Below are 20,108 nucleotides of genomic sequence, written 5' to 3'. Positions count from 1 at the left end.
TTAAAAAGTGTATCGTTAATGAACTGTACCCGATATTATAATATCGTCATATCGCCCAGCCCTAGAAAGAAGGCATTTAGGCTTTTTGAATGTAAAAATATGTTTTCACATTTACAAATGTAACACACAAAGCTAGTGAACTGTGTGCTGCCATTAAAATATGATACACTAGTTTGTCACTAGGCTCTGGCCCCCGTGTCACTAGGCTCTGGCCCCCCGTGTCACTAGGCTTTGGCCCCCCGACACAATACATTTTTCAAAGTGGCCCTCCTGTGAGTAAAGTCGAGTATCCAGGCTTGGGGCATGGGGATGATAGTTGCAGGCCGCGGCCGCTAGCCCAATGGAACCCGCAATGTGACCTTAAACTCACTGGCAGGGCTTTAAAAAGGTACCTCGTGGGGATTCTCACAGTGCTAAAGATATCCCTTTCCGCTAAATATATCCCAGTCAAATGAATCATGATAGTGACCACCAGCGCTGCTGCATGCTGTGGCCTCCATAAGTTGCTTTCTGTCAGTGGATCTCATTATCTTTCCCTCTTCACTGCAGTTGAAGCGGCACTAACTGCTCTACCAGCGAGGAATTGACATACTGTAGATAGTGTAGATGGCACAAACTCCCCAAAGTGTCCCCAAAGCCAACCAAACTCGTCTTTTCTGATTCAAACACACTATTAACATGGATTAAATGGGAGTCTCTTCAAGTATCCTGTGCACATGAACCTGTAGGGTATCTGAAACTTTATTTTGTCCTCGCCCAGCCTTTGGTAAAGTGTACAACAACAACATCTACTTTTAAGCACAGGTCCTATGAAGTGCAAAGCAGCCTGTCTGATGGTAATCAGTCAATTAAAATGTGATATCCTTAAAGGATGGTTATTCTTTGTCGGCACACCACTATCAGAAGTCTGAGTCAAGACCGCGTTGTGCTCCTGTTATCTCGGGGGTGCACAGAGACACAGGCGCAAGTGCTCGCACCCACACACATATACACACAGAGGGAAAAATTGATACTGCAGAAGAAAAAGAGAGCATGAAAGGGGAAGGAGGAACTGAAAGTGAGAGAGAGAAAGAGAGATATATGAAAGTTGGAGCCGGATTCTCTAGCATGTAGTCATTGGAGCTGAAAGCCTATCTGTCTGACTATCTGGCGTTCAACACATTGATTAAATGGCCAGATAAGCTCAAGGATAGAGAGAAGAGAAGGAGAGAAGAGAGAGAAAGAGGATGAATGAGATATACAGTGACTGGAAGGTGAAGATACGAAACAAGAGGATACAGGTATGTGTGGGAGAAAGAGAGAGGGAGAGGAGAGAGAGTGTAAGAGTGGTAGCGGAGATAGACATGAAGAAAGGAGAGGAAAGGAAGGGAAGAGAGGGTGTTAGGGGAAGAGAAGAAAGAGGTAAGAGTTGGTAGCGGAGAAGAAATTGGGCAGTTTGTCCCTGTGCCAAGACCTGTTGGGGAGAGAGAGAGAGCAAGAAGAGGAGGAGGAAGGGGTGTAGGTTGGTGCTGCCTGCTAATCTGCAGTAGCAGCAGACAGAGAAAAGCACCAGGAAGGCGTATAGCTAACTGAAGACTTCCTCCAGGCCACTGGATAACAATGTAAATCAAGCAGCTAGACACAGACACGCACACAGTCACACACACACAGCTCCATCTCGTCCTTGGGGAGTTGGGGACTGTAGGCGGTAGTGATGCAGTTTAAGACACAAGTCCTGTGCAGTCCGATAGCTCCCTCTCTCTCTCTTCCCCTGAGTCTCTCTCCTCTCCTCTTCTTTCCTCTTGCCAGCTTCTATCTATCCATCATCCTTCTCTCTTTTCTCTCTCCACCTGAATGTATCTCTTCTCTCTTTATCTTTCCCTCTCATTGTTAATTTCTCTCTCTCTCTCTGTTAAGGGTAAGTGGGCGACAGTCTCTTAAAGCCCAGTCCTGTGTATCCTGAGAGCATGGACAAACAGTGAATGTATTGGACATGATGCCAGCAAGTGCAGCTAGCGCCGCAGAATAACAACGACAAAGAGGGGGACGCTACGGATGAATTACTACACTTCAAAGACCATTTTATAGCAGCCATGCTCCTCTCTGTAAACAAACACGGTGTGCCCCGGAATACCCCGGCCGGCCTTTTGTCTTCGCTCCAAATTAAGAAAAACACACAGTTGCTGTTTTCTTTTCAACCCCTACAGATTTCCAGTTCAATAATTCAAATGCTTGTGACGGAGAGAGCAGAGTGGGGGGGGGGGCAGAAAGAGGAATAGAAAAGAGGAAAGAACCTACTGTAAGGGGGCAAAACTAGTTGTTACGCAAAAGAAACAGTGAAAAGTGAATTGCCGCAGAGAAGCGCACAACAAAGAATGGCAACCGCAGAAAATATGGTTGGCAGCCAAAAAGAAAATAAAAACTTGAAAACTCTGGGACATTGACACGCGTAAGACCACGTCCCACAATGTTCAAAGAGAATTCACATGGCCCCATAGCAGCAGAGGCTCCACTGATTACAGGCCAGACTCACACACCTGGTTTTTCGGGGGCAACTTCAAGAGAAGCCGCGGAGACGACCTGCCGAAACAAACATCTGATGTTTCTAGAAGCATAAAAACAGAGCGGATGATGATGAGAGAACATCTGATGTTTCTAGAAGCTAAACACAGAGCGGATGATGATGAGAGAACATCTGATGTTTCTAGAAGCTAAAGACAGAGCGGATGATGATGAGAGAACATCTGATGTTTCTAGAAGCTAAAGACAGTGTGGATGACGATGAGAGAACATCTGATGTTTCTAGAAGCTAAAGACAGAGCGGATGATGATGAGAGAACGCCGCCAGGTGCTTCAGAATGGCTACTCGTTCTTCTGCCCTGTTGCAGCGGCTGTGAAACCCCTCATGGGTGAGAGGTTGTGAAGGTGTTAAAGGGCACCTATAGTGACGGCTTCTTAGAACAGCCGGACGTGCTGCTGTTTTCTGAACGATGCTGTTTGCCAAAGGGGGGTTCAAGAGATCACACAGCAGGCTCTCTGTCCCTCTTCGGTGTTGTTACGTACAGGCCAGTCCCCCTCAGCACCACACATCTCGTGACAGACCAGGGCTACTTGTGGCAAACAAAAGATTGTTTATTTTGGAAACCGTCCAACGTATCACATTTTCTCTGCGGCCTCCGTTACTTGTGTCGATAATCGGCGTTCATTATGCCGCTGGCTGGTTCGCATGGCTGATTTCACATGGGTGATGTTTTGGAGAAAACACGGTATCGTGGTTTGAAACAGCGGGGATGGTGTTTTGCTCTCCTGGGCAGGGTCCTGGCACTGCTCTGTTTGCAGCACGGTCCATTTGCCCTTGAAGATTATTGCCTTATTAAATCGTAATGCTCTCTGAAGCAGCGACAATGTAAATAACCCCACCCCACCCGCCCCTTACCTTCTACAACTCAAAATGGAGGTCAAAGGCAAAATATTTCAAGGACAGACAGGAGTAACTGCTTCCTCTCTCGTTCCCCCAAACCCCTCCCTCCCTCTCTTTCTCTTTCCCTCCTGCCCCTGCAGTCTCCGGTCCTATCAATCAAGACGTTCCACTGACACATCGCCGTGTCACTCCCAAGTCACTCCTATGTCCCTCCACACACATAGACACACGCAGCTTTGGCAATCTCTGGAACATACACACACACACACACACAAGCAGACACATGGGGGAGGGGCGAGAGCTTAGGCATCTCTGCTTATCATAATGGATGGTGGATAGATGGATGGAGACTGAATGGATGTGTCATGACATCTTGTCACACAAATCAACCGGCGGGCTCAGAAATTATCATTCACCCTTTTGTTTGTTTGTTCACTCCATCATCCATTCATCCACCCATCCATCCATCCATCCATCTAATCACATGTTTCTTTGACGTGTTTCAAAGGGTGTAGGCATTTTGTTGGTAGGCCATAAGGGCCATAAAGCCCAATCACTTTGAACTCTGTCATAACTGAGTTAATGTAAATAATTAGATAAATGTAAGCTAACATTTTCTGATTCTATTTGCCTTGCTGTCTGTAGAAGTGCATTTGCACTGAAATAAATCCTATTAACTTTGTTGCAAATTAATCACTTCTGTCCGAGTCATAACTAATAACTCAAGACTATGATGATAAGCTACGACTTAACCCATTGAAATCGGGAAACACATTTGTGGGTATATGCAGGCTATATAATGCATTATTAGCAGGCGTTTTAGGTCTAAATGGGTTCCATTGTTTCACCTGATATGTCTGTGGGGGCTTCTTTAGTGAAAGAAATTGGTTGTGCCAACACAGCTCTCTAACCATGGAGATGGTGTGAAAGGCTTGTGTTTGTGTGCATGCGTTTGTGGTGTAAACATTGATTTGGATTGATCAATTCAAAAGGCAAAGTTCCAATTCAATCCATGCAATGTGCATACCCAATTCAGATCGTTAAAATATATCCTTTAAATAATACACCGGTCAGAAAGAATAATGATTTTTCTCACACAGAATCAAATCGTATCATATTGTAATTGCATAACACGATTTGTGACATTGCTTAATATGGCATCCTTAACTCTTAAGAATGGAAAACATATCACACCATGGTAAAGCCTGAGGTCTAGTGACTGTATGTATACGCCAAGAACAATGTCATCCATTCAGAATCAATGCGAACACACACACACCCACCCACCCACCCACCCACTCACTCACACAAACACACACACCCACCCACCTACTCACACAAACACACAGTTGGTGGGTGTGAAAGAAGCCAGTGGTGTTTGACTGTTAGATTTAACACTGTTGTGTCTCTCCAGCCTCATTTCCACTGCAGGCTGCCTGTGTTTGTCTTCCAGCAACACTTTAAAAATCCCAGTCCAGGTGGGCTAAACAACACACACATGCATGCACCCCCCCCCCCCCCCCCCCCCCCCCCCCCCACACACACACACATGGTAGAGAGAGAGAGAGAGAGAGAGAGAGAGAGAGAGAGAGAGAGAGAGAGAGAGACCTATACTTCCCACAAATTGCAAACACCCAAAGAGACTTTGAAAACATGGACAATAACTCAAAACTCCCATACCTACTGGGAGAAATACAAGAATGTGCAAACACAGCAGCAAGATTTGTGAGCTGCTGTGACAAGAAAAGGACATCCAGCGGAATGCAACCACCATAAAGACTGTACAAGAAATTCCATCTGTAATGTACTGATTTATTTTGTTTTCTCTGTTTGATTGTTTTGTTTTGTTTGGCTTTGGCAATGTAAACGTATGTTTCCCATGTCAATAAAGCCCATTTGAATTGAATTTAATTTAATTGAATTGAATTTAATTGAGAGAAAGAGAGAGAGAGAGAGAGAGAGAGAGAGAGAGAGACTACATAATTTAGTAGTCATATGCAAACACACACTTATACATGGACACATTTGTATGAAAGTAAGTTGCCTTGGCATGTCTGAAACATGATTAAATATCAGACCTAAGGACCATGTCTGTAAAACAGACTCTGGCTGGTGACTGGATCAACATGCGGTGTTGGTTTGGCTGTTGTGCGGTAGGAGAGGCAGTGTAGGCGGAATTCCTCCATGGTTGACACGGCAACTAAGGGGAGCGGGTTGGGGGCACCATTTGTGGTCCAAAAGTCTAAACCAGCCAAAACAACACACAGGGCTAATAAATCTCTATTTTATGGTTTGAAAAAGAATCCTGCAACACTATAACCTAGGGTGATGAAAACAACTATGGGGTTGCGGGATGTTGTTTAGCATATGAAACGTACACAGCATGTGGCAAGTTAGCGGTGTTGCAGAGAAATTCCTCCATGGTTTACCAGGCAACCATTTGGATTAGTGCTCAAACGCCTAACCTGCCGAACCCGGAGAGCTACCACCACTCCCCCTCCTCATCTCAGAAGAAACCAAAGCCACGGAAGTTTATTCTGATCAAAAAGTATCGATATGATTTCAGAGGAAGAGAGTGGGATTGCATTACATTCACGTTTAGCGCTAGGGCCTATTTCATAAAATTGCAGTGTTGCCGTGGAATTCCACCGCGGTTGACCGGGCAATGCGGGGCTCCATTTGGGTCAGTGTCCAATAGTCTAACCAGCCAAAACAACGGGGCTAATAAAACTGTCCACTGATCAGCAGTTAATGTCCCAGAACTAATCACCCGCCCCACCGCCTTCCCCAACTCAGCAGTTACACACATGGCCACGGTCGCTCCTTCTCACGCGGCTATTAGGGGGAACGCGATCCCCAGGCAACACGCGAGGAAAGGAGAGGAAATAATGTGGGGAGACAAGGCAGGAAATCGGGAACCTCGGTCGGGAAATCAACGGGAATTGTGAGTTCCTGAGATGCTGATTAGGGCTCAAGAAGTCACATCGCCGGGAGTCGCGAACGTGTCAGCCACACGGTAATCACTGGAGTTATCAGGAGAACACAGAGACAGGAAATAATGAGGTGTGAAGAGCAGGGAGAGGGGAATCTCCCCTGGAAATGAAAGAGAGTCGTGTGTCCGGAAATATTCTGGAAGAAGCCCAAGAGCAGAGCAGTCATACGGTCATCAGCGTAGTTAGTTGTGGGGGCGCTCAGCCGCACTGCACCAATACCCCGGTATGTTGGTTTTGGCATTTCCGAGTCAGTAGACAGGAGAGCGTATGCTGATGCCAGAAGCCCATGAGTCTGAACGTCATTGTTACTAGGTGGCTTAGGTATTCCCGGGCCCTTAAATACACTCCACAGCACTGTGTGTTATCCAGCCCTGCTCAGGCGCTCTGTGACCTTTCAACAGCCCCCAACAGTGGACTGAATACAACAGCTGGAGACTCCCATACCCAGTGGGGGGGTACCTGGCTCTGAAAGAGCCACTGAAGCCAGCACTGAAGCCAGTGAAACATTCTCATAAAACCTTGTAGCCTACATGGAATGACTAAAGCAATAATATAGGAAATACAAAAACTGGATTTGTAATCAATGAAAACGTTTCAACATGAAATCTTGGATCGACACCCAAAACTATCATTACTTGAGATCTTGTCAATTGTAATCGGAAGAATTTGACACAGACTACATTGTTAATGTATTTATGTCTATAGAGCCGTTGTTCATTTGACTTTGCCAACAAACCTTATCAGCCAAAGCTCTTTTCTTTCAACCGTGTTACCTCGCCAAATCAGGGGAAAGAGGCGGTCGGCAGCGACACATCAAGGCATGAGAAACGTATGTGTGCCCGCTGACCGACAAGTGGCTTTTTGAGTCACGGGAAACGTATGAGTCAGAGACACAGAACTGTCCTGCCCAAACTTTAGACATGCCTCATCCTCTATTTTAGTCAGCGGGCATGAGGGAGAGAATGAGAGGGCGAGAGAAGAGAAAGAGAGTGAGTGAGAGAGAGAGGGAAGGGGGGACCCCTTCCAGAGGATATAAATCCCATCTCCCACTTCCATAAAGTGGGCTTATTCCGCAACATGCACACTTTTTCCTTTACCTCTATCCAAAGCTTTGGAAAAGAAAAAGATATATAAAAAAATCACCTCTAAACCGAAAGAAGCAGCATTATTTCTCCTTGTGCCTTAGTTTAGAAAGTGGCAGACTGAGATTATGTTTATCATTTGGAAGATACACAAGGCCTTTCATAACAGAAGCACTGAATCCTATTTTGGGTGGATATTGATTTCTGAAATACGGAACACGCCCAATAGAGCGCGCGCGAGAGAGAGAGAGAGAGAGAGAGAGAGAGAGAGAGAGAGATATAAAGAAAGAAAGAAAACACCCTCTGTGGGGGGACGGAGGTTGCTAGGGGCTGAAAGGGAATATGTCTGCCTCCAACATGTTTTCACTTTTTCCTGTAAATCGCCTTTGCATAGATAGAAACGGGATGAAAATGCTGCTGCCTGATTAAAAAAAGTATTTAAGTAACTAATTAACATTGTCTTATTTTGAGATTGACATAGACCTGCTATGTGTCTAGAACATAATCGTGAAGCGCAAAGTGCTGCGACGTGCGCAAGTGTGCGTGATATTTTCCCAAAAGAGCACTGACTATTTGGACAAATGGATCCAAGATCCATTCATTACGCATGACGCAACAGGCCTCCCACTGTCTGAGCAGGAGGCGTGCATTGATCTTTCTTGTGACGAGCTACTGAAAGTCAAGTTCACTGGACAGGCCCTCGCAAAGTTCTGAATATCAGTCCGGAACGAATACCCAGTGCTGTGTAATGCTGCGCTGAGAAAGTTTGTCCCCTTTGCATCAACATAGCTCTGTGAGGCCGGATTTTATGCATTGTCATTAATACAAAATAAATACAGATCACACCTCAGAGTAGAAGCGGATCTCCGCCTCTTTCTCAGCACAACGCAACCACGTATCATGGAACTGTTCAAATGTACAAGCACACTCTTCCCATTAAGTCTCGTTTTTGTTTATTATTGAAAAGCGCATGCAACGCTTTTTCTTTATTTTTTATGTTCTGGCAACATATTTTGAATAAATATGCCTCGTTTTATAAATGTGTATACAGAAACAATTCCGTTGCTTTTGTTGATAATATTCATTAATTTCATTGATAATGCATGATCAAGTTCAACAATGTGTGCTTTTATTTTGATATTCCTTATTTCCACATTGAAATTACGCGATACATTAAGTGTGGGGTCGCCAAAAGAAAATTAAATTAAATGGGGTCGTGATATAAAAACGTTTGAGAACCCCTGGTCTAGAATGGTGTTTTTTGTGGGTTAAAACACTTTGTAAATAAACAACTTTAAAAAATATATATATTTTGCAAGACGGTCTTGCTCCAATACTATACCATATAACGGCATGTGTCGATTGATCACGCATTCCTCGTTACCACAGTCGATGGCTAGCATATTTCTAGATTTCTATTTCAACTTCAATTTTGTCACACAAAAAGACACACCTATTTAGTCCTATAGAAGCAAACTCATTGCTGCAATTGCTTTCTTGTCAACACGGTGTAGCCTACTCTCTCGCTCTCTCTTCCTCGTTCACTCACACGTGTAATTATACAGAGTAGCCATGTGGTGGTTCAGTTAGTTAATCATCACCTTGAAAGGGTGGCTATAATGTACAGCCTCCTACTAGAGGTGATTTTAAAGCCTTTTAGGCTCACGGCGCAGATGAGTATTTACTGTTTACACAACAATGAGGTGTCTTTCACAAGCCCGCCTATTGTTACTGCTGCCTCTTCATCACACACATACTGTATGCTGCTCACACCCTCACACTTTTGAGGACATTACACTGATGTACATGTGTTTTCCCAAATAGAACCCCCCCCCCCCCCCTCCAACATACACTCAACTCTCCACCTTATGGCCTCATGACACCATTATGGACAAAATGTTTAACTCGCTAACGTAATTTTTAAGGTCTAATGTTTAGAAACGACCCCTCCTTTGTATGTCGTTTCATTTGAAACTATTTCAGTACTCACTTCAGTTTATTGTGGGATTATGTTTACCCACTATTTAAGTGTGACCCTATTGCACCACTAGGCACACAGTGACGCACACAGTTATTATGGTTATAAATGTATTAAATGTACCAGTATTTAAACAGTACCCACACATTGCAGTCTTCACGATATGAATATTGCATTCCTGTAGCGATCTATGAATGTGATATATTGTTCAGCCCTAATAGGCATGCACGCACACACACACACACACACACACACACACACACACACACACACACACACACACACACACACACACACACACACACACACACACACACACACACACACACACACACACACACACACACACACACACACACACACACACACACACACACACACACACACACACACACACACACACACACACACACACACACACACACACACACACACACACACACACACACACACACACACACACACACACACACACACACACACACACACACACACACACACACACACACACACACACACACACACACACACACACACACACACACACACACACACACACACACACACACACACACACACACACACACACGAGCAGGCCAGCTGAGATTCTTTACTGGGGCTGAGACTAGGGCTGGGCGATTCTTGCTAAAATGTGATGATTTTTCTCTCTAAGAATTGAGATCACGATTCTCTCACACGATTCTTATTTTTTTCAATAAAATCATTGATTGCACTCTTTCAACATAACATATATGAAAGTGCTTGACTTAAACTTAAGTCTCTTGTAACATACAACATAACTCAAGTCTATAACGCAAGTTTAATAAAAAAAATCGTCATAATTTAGAAATGAGATTGTGTAACAGAGACAACTCGCCCCTGCCACGACTTCGACCATGCCTTGAGTGGGAGTCGAACCCCAGGCGTCCGCACTGCGGGCGACATCACAAACCGCTGCGCCAAGAAAGGAATTCCCTCCTAAGCGCTCAGTTTGGATGCCTCTGGGGAGTGAGTTTTACACCCGTTACATTCACCCCCCCTAAACTCACACCACCCAAGGCATCCGTGTCACGGCACCAGTGTAACAGAGACAACTCGCCCCTGCCACGACTTCGACCATGCCTTGAGTGGGAGTCGAACCCCAGGCGTCCGCACTGCGGGCGACATCACAAACCGCTGCGCCAAGAAAGGAATTCCCTCCTAAGCGCTCAGTTTGGATGCCTCTGGGGAGTGAGTTTTACACCCGTTACAATTGCATAGGTCTATGAATCGAGATTGCGATTTTTCTTTCCGATTAATTGCCCAGCCCTAGCTGAGACACTAATCTCTTAGACTGCTGCTTCACTGGATGATAGCGCATGCTTCTGGAACATACACACACATATGTATATACTGTGTGTATATATATATATACACACACACACACACACACACACACACACACACACACACAAGCAGCCAGGTACACACACAATCTCACACACACAAGTACAAGAGCACACCATTAACCTCACACCCAGGCATGTATGCTAAATGCACAGTGATGCACCCACCAATAACCAAGCACACACAATCCACGTATATATATACACACACATACTGTACACATTGACTAAGTCATGCACACACATGCACAAACCAGTGTGCAGGGCACACACACCCTCTGTATTGGCTGCTGCGGCTGCTCCTTGGGAAATAAACACAGGGCCCTGTGTCAGGGATTAAAGAACAGCTTGTCTACAGAGCATACCAGTCCTAACACTATGACGCCTGTTTACACACACAAACATACACACATGTATGCAAGTGTGCTCAGCTCTGAGTGACTTGTCATTGGGAGTGGAGTAGGCCAGTAGGCTATACATTTTCTGAATAAAATAGAAATGGAGTAAAACACTATTTTTGTTTCTTGACTGAGAGCTATTGTTGAATAATAACTTACTAAAACCAAATAGCCCTACGAATACTAAAAATGCATTGTTAAAAATATGATTTTAGTTTAGATTAGCATTAATTTGGAGCTGTGGGAGAGAATAGCATAGAATATAATAGAGCGGGAGAGAATGCTGTCAATATCAATTTGACATGATTGCGTCCACTGGGAGCTCTGGGTGGGGCAGCAATGGGGATGGTACCACTTCACGCCAAGTCTAGTCTATTGACAACGAGTAATGGCACCCATGGGACCACTCTGAACTTCTAAATGGCCCATTAGAGAATTGCCATGTTATTTCATTAATTTAGATGCAGACCCAGGATAAACTTTTGTAGGCTGGTATCCTACAAAAAGGCAAGTAAACGAAATATCTTAAACTTGGTTTGAAAATGAACTGATTCGCCCCCTTACACAATTCAAAGCCAGATTGCCATATTGCAGTTGAGTACAGGTACCAGATAGGAATAGCGTAGTTTTTTCTTCTTTTTTTAAATCACCTCTATAGTGGAGCCAAACATTCAGCAGCATCGATCCCTTGTACGTGTTTTGCTGTGGACTTAACACACGGGACGTCGGACTCGGTAATAATAATAACGCAGCCTATAGGCTACTTGTGTGGGTTTTGAAGATGCATCATCGACTCTTCACATCGAGTATTTGTCTCCCTCTGCGCTCGGTCAAAGGAGACATACACGAAACGATGAGCTTTCAATTCAAACGTCTCCATGGCAAAGCATACGTGAGCTGAATCACGAAGAGACGGGCTAAAACATCTAAATAAGTGAAAAGCGATATATAACCCAGCTTCTCCACAAACTAACGCTATTATTAGGTATTTGCACAGACAGGCGCAGTCACAGACCAGGTACAGGCTGGTCGTTGCTGGTGTCGTGTTCATCATGTGTGGGTTATTATGTTGTACGACAGTAAGGACTATGTTGAGTGCGCTATGTGTTTCCATTTGGATCTGTGCAAGTCGGAGAGGCGTTTGTTCCAAGCCTCTTTACGCACGAACAGGGTTGGGGGGCCAGTAGCACATACGCGCATGGGGAGAACATATACATAGGCTACAGCGCACGCACGCACACGCACACACACACGGAGCAAACGGGTCGAAAAACGGGACAAAACTAGACAAAAATGCAGCACACCATCATCACAATATTTAAATGTAAACAACACAGTTCGGACCATTCGTGGCAACCGAAAAAAAACAGTGTACGTGGGTGTACCCAAATGACCCTAAACGACACTTGACACAATGAGAGCTATACACAGCATAGTACATAATCAGTTCAAACCCCTCTTTGCCAACAATAGCCTGTCTTTTAATAAATGCACCTGTTTTGTTTTGAGCCCATCGGGGGGAATGTCCGAGGAGACGGAGTCAGTCAGAATCCTGACTTGGGCCAGCTGTCTAGTCTAAGAGCAAAAGCACGGATGGGAGGGAGGGAGGGATATCGGTAGCTTGGATAAGTAGCCTAGCAAGCCAGCTAATAACACAGCAGCCTACTGCCAAACAGATCCCTCTCGCACTCGCTCATTGCTGTTGCACTAGAGGAGCGCTGCTGCTGCTGCTACAAATCACGACCCCCCCGGCTATTGTCAAACTCACCCGACCCCAGCCTACTGTCACATTGCAGCTGTAACCATTTATTAGTAAGGTGCGGACCTGCGGATTATAGTGAGTAAATTAGGCGCAGTGTTATTTTTTGAATCCGCAAACCAAGTGTTATTCCCACAGTCTTAATAACAGCTCCTGTGTGTGTGTGTGTGGCTACTGTGTCTACTTGGAGCACTTTCACTTACAGAACGGGCTACTCGACCTGATAGCATAATATGCCACATAGACTAGACACACTTGTAAAAGCTTATTTCAGGCAGACGATTGCCTATTTAAAAAAAAAACTGACCGTTTAATCTCCCGTTATTCTCCTCAAATCATCTGTCTCCTCTCTCCCGAGAGGAACAAGACGAAATAGGCACACCGGTGGTGGCGAGGAAGCTTGGTTTTCGTCCAACGCGATCTTTCCTTCTTTCAGACTCAAGCGGACAAATAGGCTGCTGGCTCCTCGGTGTCAAATCTCCTCTCTCCCGCGATCTTCTTCTCTTCTAAGTTGGTAGTCGCAAAGGAAACCTATTTGCAGTCAAAACAACACCGTATAATGTCCTATCTTAAAAAAAAATCAAGCCACGTTATTTGATCACAATTCCAACTGTGGTTCGTTCGTACGATGCTGGAAATCAAGTTCATCCAAAGAAAATAAGAATAGAGGGGGAAAAAAAGAAGAGCCAATGAGGGGAGAGACAATCACATGACGGGTTTTCGGTAGTGGAAAAATAATCGTAATGTCTTGAATCCTCCGTTACACTCGGGCTATAGTTAGAGCCGGTAATATTACACCCATTTAACCCACCGATCGTTGCCTATGCTGCTAGGACCTCGCCCCTTCGTCCTGCTCCTGAGGTCCACAACACTAATGTCCGCTACCAGCCTTGAAGGATGAATTTCCACTGGAGGAGTGGAGACTAGAGGGAGGGAGGGACAGAAGGGAGGGCAGTGCCTTGCATTCCCTGAATTACTCCACCCCCAAAATGCCTGCCCCCCCCCCCTCTCTCTCTCTCTCTCTCTCTCTCTCTCTCTCTCTCTCTCTGTCTCTGTCTCTGTCTCTGTCTCTGTCTCTGTCTCTGTCTCTGTCTCTGTCTCTCTCTCTCTCTCTCTCTGTCTCTGTCTCTCTCTCTCTCTCTCTCTCTCTCTCTCTCTCTCTCTCTCTCTCTCTCTCTCTCTCTCTCTCTCTCTCTCTCTCTCTCTCTCTCTCTCTCTCTCTCTTTCCCTCCCAGTAAACACCGTTGTTGCAGCCTGGTGTTATAGCTATACTGTATCCTTTCGCTGTCTCCATGACCTTTTATGGTGGCGATAATAAGTAAATAAATCAATAGGTTTACTCAACAACACCCCCTCAGATGGAATTATGATGATTATGTATTGATCTAGAGTGAACGATTATCTTGGATCTTTTTTATCAATATCGAAGGACTAAGTGGCATTGGGTTGCTCATTTGTGGCAATAGGCTACTCCAATCAGATCAATATAGTAACCACAACATGTTGAGGTCATATGCACATAGGAAATTATACCCCAAAAATGTATGTAGCCAAGTCAGCCAGAAGATCCTTAAGAACTTCTACTCATGTACAATAGAGAGCATCTTGACCGGCAACATCACCTCCTGGTTTGGGAATAGCACTGCACAAGACCAAAGCAGACTACAAAGAGTGACACGTTCAGCCGAACGCACAATTGGAGGGGGGCTCCCCACCCTCCAGAACATTTACTACAAGCGTTGCAAGGGCAAGGCTAAGAGAATCATTAAAGACTCCAGTCACCCGAACAACTGCCTCTTTGAACTGCTGCGGTCAGGCAAGCGATACAGGAGTCTCAAGGCGAGCACAGAAAGACTCAGAAGAAGCTTCTATCCCCAGGCCATCAGGCTGCTAAACGAACAATGAATGAACACTACACAACAACAACCACCAAACGCACATAGCACACACATCCACACGCACACACTCACTTTAAACAAACACACTGTAGCACCCACTCCACACACTTATAGCACACACCCACTTTAAACAAACACACTGTAGCACTCACTCCCCACACTTTATATTTATGGATGAAGGATTGCACTACAACTCGTACACCTTACTGTAAATTGTACCTAAAATTGTACCTCATCCCATTTCTGCTTTGCACTAGATAGTACTGTACATTAGTACACTGCATAGTATTGTGTATTGTATATTATATGGTAACTCAGAACATTGTACATATGTCTATACCGAACACTGTGACCTCATTTTCTTCTTCTAAATTCATGCTATATTATGTTATTATGTTATTTGATACTATCTTGTCTAGCACAGTCTCTGGAGCGTAACAGTAAGAAGCATTTTGTATGAAAGTATTCTGTACTTCTGTATGACAACTATTAAAGAACTTGAACTTGAACTTGTATTTTTCATCTTCATCTATTGCCTCAAAAAGACATCCATACTGAGATATTCATACACTGGAAACGTGTTGAATAATGTGTAGATGGACAATAATTATTTCAGCAAGCATTGTGGTTGGCAGCTGGGATCAAATATTGTTCTAATAGGCTATATTTGCAAGTCATTTAGAGCCTTGTTTGTTTGAACCTCCTTGGAGTTTGAACCTCTTTACTAAGTCCTGTTGAAAATTGTGTGGGAGAGCAATCTTCTACATTTACATTTATATTTTGTCATTTAGCTGACGCTTTTATCCAAAGCGACGTACAAGTTCTGTACAACAAGTCAGCAGGAAGGGTACAACTCTTTCAGCTGAGTAACAATGTTCATCAAACAGTGTACATAGTAGTAACTTTAGACATTTCAGATATTGATTGAAGAAGTGTGTTTTTAGTCGATGGCGAAAGATTGGTCGGGTTTCGGCTGTCCTAACTGTGGTGGGAAGTTCGTTCCACCATTGTGGAGCGAGGACTGAGAATAGGCGGCTTTTCTTTGACGACTCTCCCGGAGCTCGGATAGGAGTGGGCCTGAGACGGCCAGAAGATGCAGAGCGTAGGAGTCTTGAGGGTGTGTAGTTAGAGAACATTGACCGGAGGTAGGGGGGAGTGGTTCCCTTTGCTGCACGGCATGCCAGGTCGAGGACCTTGAAGCGGATTTGTGTGGCGATGGTGAGCGAGTGCAGGTCCCTAAGAAGTGGGGTAACATGGGCTGACTTTGGTAGGTTGGAGATCAGGCAGGCGGCTGCGTTCTGAATGAGTTGAAGTGGCTTGGAGGGGGTGGTCAGTAGACCAGCGAGCAGTGCATTGCAGTAGTCGAGGCGATACATGACTGTTGATTGGACAAGGAGTTGAGTGATGTTCAGTTTGAGGTGGTTGGTCATCATCCAGGTGGAGATGTTGGGCAGACAGGCCAAGATCTGCTCAGAGACATGGATATCTGAGGTATAGGAAAGTAGAGGAAGAGTTGAGCAATGATACGAGAAAGCACGAGACGTGATAATGTTACCCAGAGATTTGGTGTAGAGGGAGAAGATGAGGGGTCCAAGGACCGAGCCAACAGCCGACAGGGTCCCTCTCCATAATACTTGGTACGTAGGGGTGTAACAGGTACACAAAAATCACGGTACGGTACGTACCTCGGTTTTGAAGTCAAGGTTCGGTCAGTGGCGGCTGGTCCATAGAGATTTTAGATTTTAGACCAGTAAAAATATAATAAACATGTTTAAAATAAATAATAATTACTCATTTTAAGTATGTTTGTGTTTAAAATGCACAATAACGTTAATATATCAAATATAAATCATTGTTTGTTTGTCATCCCCCCTCTGTTTGTGTGCCATGTCACTTTATCAGCCAAAGCTCTTTTCTTTCAACCGTGTTACCTCGCCAAATCAGGGGAAAGAGGCGGTCGGCAGCGACACATCAAGGCATGAGAAACGTATGTGTGCCCGCTGACCGACAAGTGGCTTTTTGAGTCACGGGAAACGTATGAGTCAGAGACACAGAACTGTCCTGCCCAAACTTTAGACATGCCTCATCCTCTATTTTAGTCAGCGGGCATGAGGGAGAGAATGAGAGGGCGAGAGAAGAGAAAGAGAGTGAGTGAGAGAGAGAGGGAAGGGGGGACCCCTTCCAGAGGATATAAATCCCATCTCCCACTTCCATAAAGTGGGCTTATTCCGCAACATGCACACTTTTTCCTTTACCTCTATCCAAAGCTTTGGAAAAGAAAAAGATATATAAAAAAATCACCTCTAAACCGAAAGAAGCAGCATTATTTCTCCTTGTGCCTTAGTTTAGAAAGTGGCAGACTGAGATTATGTTTATCATTTGGAAGATACACAAGGCCTTTCATAACAGAAGCACTGAATCCTATTTTGGGTGGATATTGATTTCTGAAATACGGAACACGCCCAATAGAGCGCGCGCGAGAGAGAGAGAGAGAGAGAGAGAGAGAGAGAGAGAGAGATATAAAGAAAGAAAGAAAACACCCTCTGTGGGGGGACGGAGGTTGCTAGGGGCTGAAAGGGAATATGTCTGCCTCCAACATGTTTTCACTTTTTCCTGTAAATCGCCTTTGCATAGATAGAAACGGGATGAAAATGCTGCTGCCTGATTAAAAAAAGTATTTAAGTAACTAATTAACATTGTCTTATTTTGAGATTGACATAGACCTGCTATGTGTCTAGAACATAATCGTGAAGCGCAAAGTGCTGCGACGTGCGCAAGTGTGCGTGATATTTTCCCAAAAGAGCACTGACTATTTGGACAAATGGATCCAAGATCCATTCATTACGCATGACGCAACAGGCCTCCCACTGTCTGAGCAGGAGGCGTGCATTGATCTTTCTTGTGACGAGCTACTGAAAGTCAAGTTCACTGGACAGGCCCTCGCAAAGTTCTGAATATCAGTCCGGAACGAATACCCAGTGCTGTGTAATGCTGCGCTGAGAAAGTTTGTCCCCTTTGCATCAACATAGCTCTGTGAGGCCGGATTTTATGCATTGTCATTAATACAAAATAAATACAGATCACACCTCAGAGTAGAAGCGGATCTCCGCCTCTTTCTCAGCACAACGCAACCACGTATCATGGAACTGTTCAAATGTACAAGCACACTCTTCCCATTAAGTCTCGTTTTTGTTTATTATTGAAAAGCGCATGCAACGCTTTTTCTTTATTTTTTATGTTCTGGCAACATATTTTGAATAAATATGCCTCGTTTTATAAATGTGTATACAGAAACAATTCCGTTGCTTTTGTTGATAATATTCATTAATTTCATTGATAATGCATGATCAAGTTCAACAATGTGTGCTTTTATTTTGATATTCCTTATTTCCACATTGAAATTACGCGATACATTAAGTGTGGGGTCGCCAAAAGAAAATTAAATTAAATGGGGTCGTGATATAAAAACGTTTGAGAACCCCTGGTCTAGAATGGTGTTTTTTGTGGGTTAAAACACTTTGTAAATAAACAACTTTAAAAAATATATATATTTTGCAAGACGGTCTTGCTCCAATACTATACCATATAACGGCATGTGTCGATTGATCACGCATTCCTCGTTACCACAGTCGATGGCTAGCATATTTCTAGATTTCTATTTCAACTTCAATTTTGTCACACAAAAAGACACACCTATTTAGTCCTATAGAAGCAAACTCATTGCTGCAATTGCTTTCTTGTCAACACGGTGTAGCCTACTCTCTCGCTCTCTCTTCCTCGTTCACTCACACGTGTAATTATACAGAGTAGCCATGTGGTGGTTCAGTTAGTTAATCATCACCTTGAAAGGGTGGCTATAATGTACAGCCTCCTACTAGAGGTGATTTTAAAGCCTTTTAGGCTCACGGCGCAGATGAGTATTTACTGTTTACACAACAATGAGGTGTCTTTCACAAGCCCGCCTATTGTTACTGCTGCCTCTTCATCACACACATACTGTATGCTGCTCACACCCTCACACTTTTGAGGACATTACACTGATGTACATGTGTTTTCCCAAATAGAACCCCCCCCCCCCCCCTCCAACATACACTCAACTCTCCACCTTATGGCCTCATGACACCATTATGGACAAAATGTTTAACTCGCTAACGTAATTTTTAAGGTCTAATGTTTAGAAACGACCCCTCCTTTGTATGTCGTTTCATTTGAAACTATTTCAGTACTCACTTCAGTTTATTGTGGGATTATGTTTACCCACTATTTAAGTGTGACCCTATTGCACCACTAGGCACACAGTGACGCACACAGTTATTATGGTTATAAATGTATTAAATGTACCAGTATTTAAACAGTACCCACACATTGCAGTCTTCACGATATGAATATTGCATTCCTGTAGCGATCTATGAATGTGATATATTGTTCAGCCCTAATAGGCATGCACGCACACACACACACACACACACACACACACACACACACACACACACACACACACACACACACACACACACACACACACACACACACACACACACACACACACACACACACACACACACACACACACACACACACACACACACACACACACACACACACACACACACACACACACACACACACACACACACACACACACACACACACACACACACACACACACACACACACACACACACACACACACACACACACACACACACACACACACACACACACACACACACACACACACACACACACACACACACACACACACACACACACACACACACACACACACACACACACACACACACACACACACACACACACACGAGCAGGCCAGCTGAGATTCTTTACTGGGGCTGAGACTAGGGCTGGGCGATTCTTGCTAAAATGTGATGATTTTTCTCTCTAAGAATTGAGATCACGATTCTCTCACACGATTCTTATTTTTTTCAATAAAATCATTGATTGCACTCTTTCAACATAACATATATGAAAGTGCTTGACTTAAACTTAAGTCTCTTGTAACATACAACATAACTCAAGTCTATAACGCAAGTTTAATAAAAAAAATCGTCATAATTTAGAAATGAGATTGTGTAACAGAGACAACTCGCCCCTGCCACGACTTCGACCATGCCTTGAGTGGGAGTCGAACCCCAGGCGTCCGCACTGCGGGCGACATCACAAACCGCTGCGCCAAGAAAGGAATTCCCTCCTA

General features: G+C 44.3%; 1 protein-coding gene across 1 annotated transcript in view; it reads right to left on the bottom strand.

Annotated features, from left to right (window-relative positions):
• The window catches only part of dag1 (dystroglycan 1), a gene marked incomplete at its 5' end in the record, with an annotated part of 76,746 nt that overhangs the window by 37,433 nt on the left and 19,205 nt on the right, over positions 1 to 20,108 (bottom strand). The window lies entirely within an intron of this gene.

This window comes from Notolepis coatsorum, assembly GCF_963971535.1.
Source record: "Notolepis coatsorum genome assembly, chromosome: 6".
NCBI lineage: Eukaryota > Metazoa > Chordata > Actinopteri > Aulopiformes > Paralepididae > Notolepis > Notolepis coatsorum.
This window is presented reverse-complemented; position numbering and strand designations above follow the sequence as displayed.